This window comes from Phoenix dactylifera, unplaced genomic scaffold, assembly GCF_009389715.1.
Source record: "Phoenix dactylifera cultivar Barhee BC4 unplaced genomic scaffold, palm_55x_up_171113_PBpolish2nd_filt_p 000901F, whole genome shotgun sequence".
Lineage (NCBI taxonomy): Eukaryota > Viridiplantae > Streptophyta > Magnoliopsida > Arecales > Arecaceae > Phoenix > Phoenix dactylifera.
Genome location: NW_024068263.1, coordinates 134,640 through 143,864, shown reverse-complemented (window position 1 = coordinate 143,864; position 9,225 = coordinate 134,640). Strand labels below are relative to the sequence as shown.

Below are 9,225 nucleotides of genomic sequence, written 5' to 3'. Positions count from 1 at the left end.
ATTTTATATTTTTTTTGGATAAACCTGACATTATGAAGTGAAAACGAATGCAAGAGATGCAAACAAAATAAAAAATGAAAAAAAATACTTAAAAATACCCCCAAACCTAAACCTAACATTGTCCTCAATGTTTAAAGAAATCTAAGAGAATTGGGTTGCCTCCCAACAAGCGCTAAGTTTATTGTCTTCAGCCAGACATGGTGCATCCTTAATTATTTTGATAAATAGGGTTCGTCAAATTAAGGGATTCGATCAATTGTCCATCGGTAACACAGTCCACATAAGGTTTTAACCTTTGACCATTTACTTTTAAAATATGTTCACCATTGAGGTGTTGGATCTCTACTGCCCCATAAGGAAAAACCTTTTTGACTACGAATGGTCCATCCCACCTAGAGCGAAGTTTACCCGGAAAGAGTCGCAACTTTGAATTGAATAGCCAAACCTTTTGACCAGGTTCAAAGGACTTACGGTTAATATTTTTATCATGAAAAGTCTTAGTCCTTGCTTTATAAATTTTAGCATTTTCATAAGCCTCATTGCGCAATTCTTCAAGTTCACTTAGTTGGAGTTTTCGGTGAGGACCAGCTACTGCCATATCTAAGTTAAACTTTTTGATAGCCCAGAAAGCTCTATGTTCAAGTTCTACCGGTAAGTGACAAGCTTTTCCAAAAACTAATCGGTAGGGAGACATGCCAATAGGAGTTTTGTAGGCAGTACGATAGGCCCAGGGTGCATCATTTATCCTTTGAGACCAATCTTTCCTATCGGAACGTACCGTTTTCTCTAAGATGTGTTTTAACTCCCTATTGGACACCTCGACTTGTCCACTCGTTTGGGGATGATATGGGGTGGCAACTTTGTGGGTGATGTTATATTTGCGAGCCAAAGCCTCGAAAGACCGGTTGCAAAAATGAGATCCCCCATCACTGATGATGGCTCGGGGTGTGCCAAAACGACAAAAGATGTTTTCATGTAAAAATTTAATCACAACCTTGTGGTCATTAGTTTTAGTGGCGACAGCTTCTACCCATTTTGAAACATAATCAACCCCTACAAGAATATATTCGAAACCAAAGGATGGTGGGAAAGGGCCCATAAAGTCAATACCCCAGACATCAAATATTTCTACAATTAAAATAGGATTGAGAGGCATCATATCTCTACGGGAGATGGTACCCATCCGTTGGCACCGTTCACAAGTTTGGCAAAAGTTATGGGCATCTTTGAAAAGAGTGGGCCAATAAAATCCACTCTGTAAACTTTTGCTGTAGTTTTTCTACCCCCAAAATGTCCCCCACAAGCTTGTGAATGGCAGAATGAAAGAATACTTTGAAATTCGCATTCGGGGACACATCGACGGATTACTTGATCGGGACAATACTTGAATAGATCGGGATCATCCCAATAATAGAACTTTACTTGTGAAAAGAATCGGTTCTTGTCTTGAGTTGACCAATCATCAGGAATTCGTCCTATGGCAAGGTAATTTACTATGTTTGCAAACCATGGCATTTTCATTCCTTGTACCCCAAATAATTGTTCATCCGGGAAAGCATCATGTAAGGGTGAGGTATTCTTAGAGGGTTCAAGAAGAATCCTAGATAAGTGGTCTGCTACGACATTTGCAGTTCCTTTCTTGTCACGAATTTCTAGATCAAATTCTTGTAGTAAAAGAATCCATCGAATCAGACGGGGTTTGGTGTCCTTCTTTGCAAGAAGGTGTCGAAGGGCAGCATGATCAGTGAATACGGTAACCTTGGATCCTAATAGGTAAGATCGAAACTTGTCTAGCACGAATACTACAGCTAGCAATTCTTTCTCAGTGGTGGTGTAGTTCAATTGTGCATCTGAGAGTGCTTTACTAGCGTAGTAGATGACATGAGGTACCTTATCTAGCCGTTGCCCTAAAACTGCCCCAATGGCATAGTCGGATGTGTCACACATTAATTCAAATGGAAGGGTCCAATTAGGGGGTCGTATGATAGGTGCAGTGGTCAATTTCGAGCGAAGATTTTCAAATGCCTCCTCGCATGCTTTATCAAAGACAAAGGGAGTGTCCTTGGCCAGAAGATTGCACAAGGGTTTGGAAATCTTACTGAAATCCTGAATGAAGCGACGGTAGAAACTAGCATGGCCAAGGAATGATCGGATTTGTTTCACAGTTTTGGGTGGGGGGAGATTGGAAATAAGATCGACTTTGGCTTTATCTACTTTAATGCCCCTCTTGGACACGACGTGTCCTAAAACTATGCCTTCTTGAACCATGAAATGGCTCTTTTTCCAACTTAATACTAGGTTGGTCTCCTTACATCTTTTCAAAACTAAGGTCAAATTGTTCAGACAATCATCAAAAGATAGGCCAAAAACTGAGAAATCATCAATGAACACTTCTAGAAAGTTTTCCACCATATCTGAAAAAATGGCCATCATACATCGTTGAAAAGTTGCGGGTGCATTGCATAGTCCAAAAGGCATCCTCCTATATGCAAATGTCCCAAATGGGCAAGTAAAAGTGGTTTTCTCTTTATCGTCCGGGTAAACAGGTACTTGATTATATCCAGAATAACCATCTAAGAAGCAGTAGAAACCTTGACCAGCCAACCGTTCCAAAATTTGATCTATGAAAGGTAGAGGAAAATGGTCTTTCCTAGTCATCGAATTAAGTTTTCTGTAGTCAATACACACGCACCAACCCGTGGTTGTGCGTGTTTGTATCAATTCTCCTTCCGTATTTTCAACCACAGTGATACCTGATTTCTTGGTTACCACTTGTGTCGGACTCACCCACTTACTATCAGAAATTGGATAAATAATTCCGGCATCTAATAACTTCACCACTTCTTTCTTGACTACCTCCTTCATGTTAGGATTGAGTCTTCTTTGCATTTCTCGGGTGGGCTTTGCATCATCTTCGAGATGAATTTGATGCATGTAAACAGAGGGGTCAACCCCTTTCAAATCGGCTACAGACCATCCTATGGCATGTTTATTCTCTTCTAGCACCCTCAAAAGTTTACCCTCCTGTTCAGTAGATAAGTTGGCTGCGATGATTACAGGGAGGCTATCTTCTGGTCCTAGAAAGGCATACTTAAGATTTGTTGGAAGTGGCTTTAACTCAAGTGTAGGTGGTGAATCAATGGAAGGACAAAGTGGCGCCGCTAGCAATGGGAGGAAGAGGTTCAGGTCGGCTCTTCCAAGGAAGGAAACTCACAGGAGATTGATTGTCAAGTAAGATGTTAACTTCTTCTATGGCCTTGTCTATATCAAAGTTGTCAATGTCAAAATGGGCCAGACATGCCTCTAAGGGGTCATCGGCTAAGATATAGGGAAGGGCTTCCTCTACAAGATCATCCATTTCGTCAATTAGGCAACACTCGTCTACCCTCACATGTTGGTCAGCGGCATGAAACACATTCAATTTAATTTTCATGTTTCCAAATGATATATCCATTGCCCCAGTTCTACAGTTGATGCATGCATTGGCTGTCGCTAAAAAGGGACGACCAAGAATCACAGAGATTTGTTTTTTTAGGTTGGGCACATGTTCCATGTCAAGGACGATAAAATCTACTAAAAAATAAAATTTGTCTACCTTGACAAGAACATCTTCAATCATCCCCCGTGGTATCTTCACAGATCGATCAGCCAATTGTAAGGACACCGAGGTAGGTTTTAATTCACCTAACCCAAATTTCTCATAGACTGAATAGGGTAGAAGATTCACACTTGCCCCTAGATCTAAGAGTGCTCGGTCAATGGAGTTATCTCCTATGACACAGAAAATAGTGGGAGCGCCAGGATCTTTGAATTTTGGAGGGGTGTTGTATTGGAGAATGGAACTTACCTGTTCAGTAAGTAAGACCTTTTTAGGCACATGTGTCCTAGATTTTCGCTTTTGGGTGCAAAGGTCTTTGAGAAATTTGGCATAGGAGGGAACTTGTTTGATGGCATCAAGGAGTGGAAGGTTGATTTTAACTTGTTTGAAGACCTCCATCATCTCTTCTAATGAAGTTCCCTTCTTGTTAAAGGGAGAGGGTGCATTAAGTGCTTAAGGGAATGGAGCCTTTGGAATGTGGGTTGTGGCAGATGGTGGACTAGCTGAAGAAGGTTTTGGGTTTTCATGTGATACATTCTTCTTTTCTTCTTCTCCTTCCTTATTGTTACCCTCCCCAACCTTATTACTATTATACGTCCACTCCTTAGGGTAGTCAAAGCATTAGCTTGCTTATGATTTAGTCGAGTTTCTTGAGCCACATATTGTCCCCTAGGATTACTCATTGGTTGACTTGGAAGCTTACCTTCGTCTCGCTTGTTTAATGCATTAGCTAGTTGACCCATTTGGGATTCTAGCTTAGCAATTGATTGCGTGTGAGAGTGCAATAGTTGTGTGTTTGCCTCCAAACCTTGAAGGGCAGTCAACACCTTCTCCTCAAAGGCTGTATTTCTTTGGGTTGGAGGAGGAGGATGCTGAAATTGGGTTGAGGGACGGTAGGGATGAAAATTCTGAGGATTTTGAAAATTTTGGGAGAAGGGTCGGGAGGTATTAGAAGCTTGCTGCCTCCAAGAAAAATTTGGATGATTCCGCCATTCCGGATTATATGTATTGGAAAATGGGTCATTACCCGGTCTGGGCTGTGTTTGGGCAGCATTGATGTGTTCTTGCACGAGTTCGGGATATTGGGGTGCTGAGGGGCACTCATGAATTGGATGCGATGGGCTAGAACAGATAGCACACACTTGTGCTTGAGAAGAGCTAACGACATGTCCTCCTATCATTAGTTGGTCAATCTTATGGGACAATGCATCTACCTTGCTAGACAGGTCCATAGAATGACTTATTTCACAAATGGCCCCTTTTCTTTGAAAATTCGGGGATGCTTGACGAGAACATGAAGCATGGTGGAGGGAGTTTTCATTAAGATTTTCAAATAGTTGCCATGCTTCATGCTCATTTCGAAGCATGAAAGTCCCCCCGCATGCAGCATCGATCATCTGACGGTTTCGTTCCGTCAAACCGTCATAGAAACATTGCACTAGCTGCCACTTAGGTATTTGATGATGAGGGCATTTACGGATTAGGTTCCGAAATCTCTCCCAAGTTTCATGAAATTCTTCTCCCTCGGTTTGAGAGAAGCTTGTAATGGCACGTCTAAACTGGTTCGTTCTTCCTATAGGAAAGTATTTTTTAAGGAATTCTTGTTGCATTTGATCCCAAGAACGAATTGAGTTAGCTTCTAAAGAATTCAGCCATTGTTTGGCTCTATCTTTAAGGGAGAAGGAGAATAACCTAAGTTTCAGGGCATCATCAGTAAAGTTTTGAATCTTGACAGTGGTGCAAATCTCAAGAAATTCATCTAAATGTTTGTATGGGTCTTCGTTGGTGAGCCCATAAAAAGATGGGAGAATTTGGATCACACTAGACTTTATTTCATATTGTACAGCTGCTACCTCAGGTAATCGAATGCAAGATGGGAAAGTGTAAATAGTGGGAGTAAAGTACTCCCTCAGGAGTTTGGGTTGTTCTTCAGCCATCTTAAGAGGTGGGGATGATCCTAATGTTTTGATCTTAGCTCGAATATTCCTAAGGGTTCGTTCTATTTCAGGGTCGAAAGGTAATAGATTTTGTACTCTAGAACGACTACCGTGCATACACTAGTACTCGATCAATCAAGCATGCAATAAAAGAGAAAAGCATATCAATCCTAGTCTTTGACCTAAAATCACTAGACAGCTCCTAACTGGTTTGAAGAGGGCACCTAAGCCTCCAATCCGGTCTAATGAACCGAGTTGACCAGGTAAGCTCCCAGGTAAGTGGAGGGGTCACGATGCGTTCGCAAAGGTCCCACTTAAAACCCAGTTGCCTCGAACAGATGAACTGTCTCCCATATAGGGACAAAGCTTGCCTAGACATCAACTAAGCCACAGAGCGAAATTGGTGCAACCTTCGGTGATCTGCGTCCTATTGAGCTCGAATGTCCCTAGGAGCCAACGTCTAATTAATTTTAATTAAGTGACACTATGTGAGATTGAGTTCACCTAAGTTGGGCAAGAGTCCGGTGATGAAATCCGGCTCTTATCTTGTTGGGGTGATTGCCCTTACTATGTGCAGATTGATTTGTGTATGTGTATCAGGCATGCATTCACAATTTTGCTATAATTAAAATCAAACAATCACCACAAAATTTCAAGCCAATAATTAATTTAAATAAGAAAAGTTTAGAGGTTACCAAAGGAAATTTCCCCAGCAATTTAATTTTTTTTTAAACCTCTACAGCATTTCTTTTCCAGCAGTTCTCCTTTTGATCATCCCAGATTTTTTTTTCCTCGATTCCTGATCAAATAATATATAAAAAATAAATAAAAATTAGTAAGGGAGAAAAAGAAGATAAGAAAAGTAACAATAATAGAAAAAAAAATTAAAGAAATTTTTTTTAATTTTTAAATAAATTTTTTTTAATAAGAAAAATAACTATGCTAGCAATCTCCGGCAACGGCGCCAAAAATTGATCGGTTATTTCAATTTCAAAAATAAACCACGCAATAGCACGTATCCTGTAGGATAGTGATTACGGGTGTCGGTCCACAGGGATTGAAGAATAAGTTATTTTTTTTTAAAAAATAAATCAAAAAGAAGGATTTGCTAACTTGATTTAACTAAATTAAACTATGAGTACGGATTGAAATTTATCAGAGTAAATAGATCTAGGGTTTGGAATCCACCACATAGCATTGCATCAAGGATTGTGTTCTTAATTTTTGTCTTTTGGAGAGGCATGCAATTTTGGCTACAAGCCTTTTAAAATAAAAACATAAAGAGTGTTAGGAAGATCCATCTTCGGTGTAGCATGAAGTGTCTACCTAAGTATGCTAATCTAGGATGCAGCACACTTCATCTTCCTAGGCCTGGATCATCTTAGACTACTTTAGCAAACATGTTTAGTAACTAGCATGCTCGAAATTTAAATATCATAAAGAAATATTTCATTAAAAATAAGAATTTAAACAAGCTCCAAAATAATAAAAAAGTAAGAACTACAATTGTCCTGATACATTGCTAGGGCTTCATCCAGCCCTAGACTAAACGTTTAGCCGAGCATGGCTTCCGGACGACCTCCCATCTTCAAATGAAATTGATCACCTCCCATTATTCTCAAAATATCACAAACTCTTCTCTTTCCTCCCCTCTCTCTTCTTTTTTATTTCTTTCTCTCGGCTTTCTTCTTCTTCTTCTTCACCGAAACAGAGCCTCTCCCCTGTTTCTTTCTTCTCCACCGACTCCCCTTTCTTCCCTTCCTCCCCTCTCTTATAGATCGCCTGAGCTTGCGTGGATGGCTGGATTATGGGCGGAAGGAGAGGGCGGACGCGGTAGAGGGGGAGGGCAGCCGCTGAGTACGCCTCGAATCCGGACGGCTTGGATCACTGGAGGAGCCGGGGTATGTGGTCGTGGGATGTCCGGACGCGGAGGCTGCATTGGTGGGATCGCTGGAGCTCCGGGATCGATCGCGGAATGAAGGAGGCGCGGGCTGAGACGAGGCATTTTCGGACTGCATTGCGGGAGGTGGATCCGGATTTGGACAGCTGAGGATGCTCCTTGAATCGGCTAGGCGGATCGCGGGATGGTGCGATGGATGACAATGAAGGCTACCGCGGGCTGAGGCGGAGGAGGCTGCTGTGAGCGTTGATCACGGAGGAGTGACTTTCGGCTGCTGGGAGGTGGAACGGGCGGCGGATGGTACGCGGTTGATGCGGCTGGGAGGATCGCTCCGAATGGTGGGTGGCCGCGGGATCAACGGGGAGACGCCGGGATTTCGACGCGGCTTGATGGCGGAGCTGGATCTCGGCTGCGGGCTGCGTCACAGGCGGAGGACGAGGCGAAATCGATGGGAAGAAGGGGAACGGCCCGGATGCACTGCGGGGGAGGGGGGAAGAAGATAAACAGTCGCCAAGCCTTTTTTTATTATTTTTTTTATTGTTATTTATTTATTTATTATGTATTATTTATTTTTTCTCTAACACTGTTCACATGAACAGTGTTTTTACGGAACACTGTTCACATGAACAGTGTTTTTACGGAACACTGTTCACATGAACAGTGTTCTCGGCATTTTAATTTATTTATTTTTTTTTTATATGAACAGTGTTATAACGGGACACTGTTTATATGAACAGTGAATCGTGAATTTTTAGTTATTATTATTATAAATTTTATATGAAGGCAGATAACGAATTGGTTGGGAATTGACTTTGGGTTTGAGGTGGGTCATGATGGTTGACTTGTCCTTGAGCCCATTGTCATTTAATTCTTGCTAAGCTGCTTCAGATCGAACTCGACCAGACAAGACTAAAAACCGGACCGTGACCTAATAAAAAGGGTTAATCAAACCTTTGTCCCATACATAATTAATTATAACTTTCGATCGAATCAGGACCAAAAACCCATTTAATTATAGCCTTAGCTTGATTACAACTCCATTAGGTTACCAAATCGGGTCAACACAATCTCCTCCTTATATGTTTTCATGAAAGATTATAACCAGGAGAGAGACAAGTTTAGAGTCTGTTTTGAGAAAAGAATTATTTACCTCTTACCATATTTTAAATTCATTTCAATGTTTATTTAATTTTATGGTAAAATATATATTTATCAGTTTAAAAACATTGATAAGTGCTATGGAAAGATAACTAAATTATAGATTATTAAGCACTTATCATTTGGTAACCCCAACAAGATCACCACGGTGATCTAAGATCCCCGGTGATCCAAATGTTAGAATGATTTGATCCCCAGTGATCTAAGAATATTGTGTTTGGTAGGCCACGGTCTAGTGATTAAAAATCTTTAGGTATCCATGAGTAACTTGTTTGGTATGGTACGGAGATCCAAGATCACCGACCACATAATACCACAAATACCCCTGATATATCTTAGATGGATTTTTTATGTGTTTTTAATTCTCATGAATCAAAAATTTAAGTTAATATGCTAATTCCTATAATAGCTCCATAATTTTGTCATATATTCTACTTTTAGTAGCCCTTATCATATATTTATTAATCATATAAAATATATTATAATAAAATATTAATATATTTATCAATATATTAATTATTAATATATTCTATAAAAACATATTTATTACTCCTATAAATTATTAATTTTATAAAAATATGTTATTTTCATTATAGAATTAATATTTTTATTTATACTTATAATAGATTTTT

General features: G+C 40.2%; 1 non-coding gene across 1 annotated transcript; it reads left to right on the top strand.

The window, feature by feature from the left end:
- The first annotated feature begins 5,053 nt into the window (after positions 1–5,053).
- On the top strand, positions 5,054–5,159 carry LOC120107563. The gene has a single exon (XR_005509289.1). It is a non-coding gene; the product is annotated as a small nucleolar RNA R71 (small nucleolar RNA).
- Positions 5,160–9,225: the final 4,066 nt, after the last annotated feature.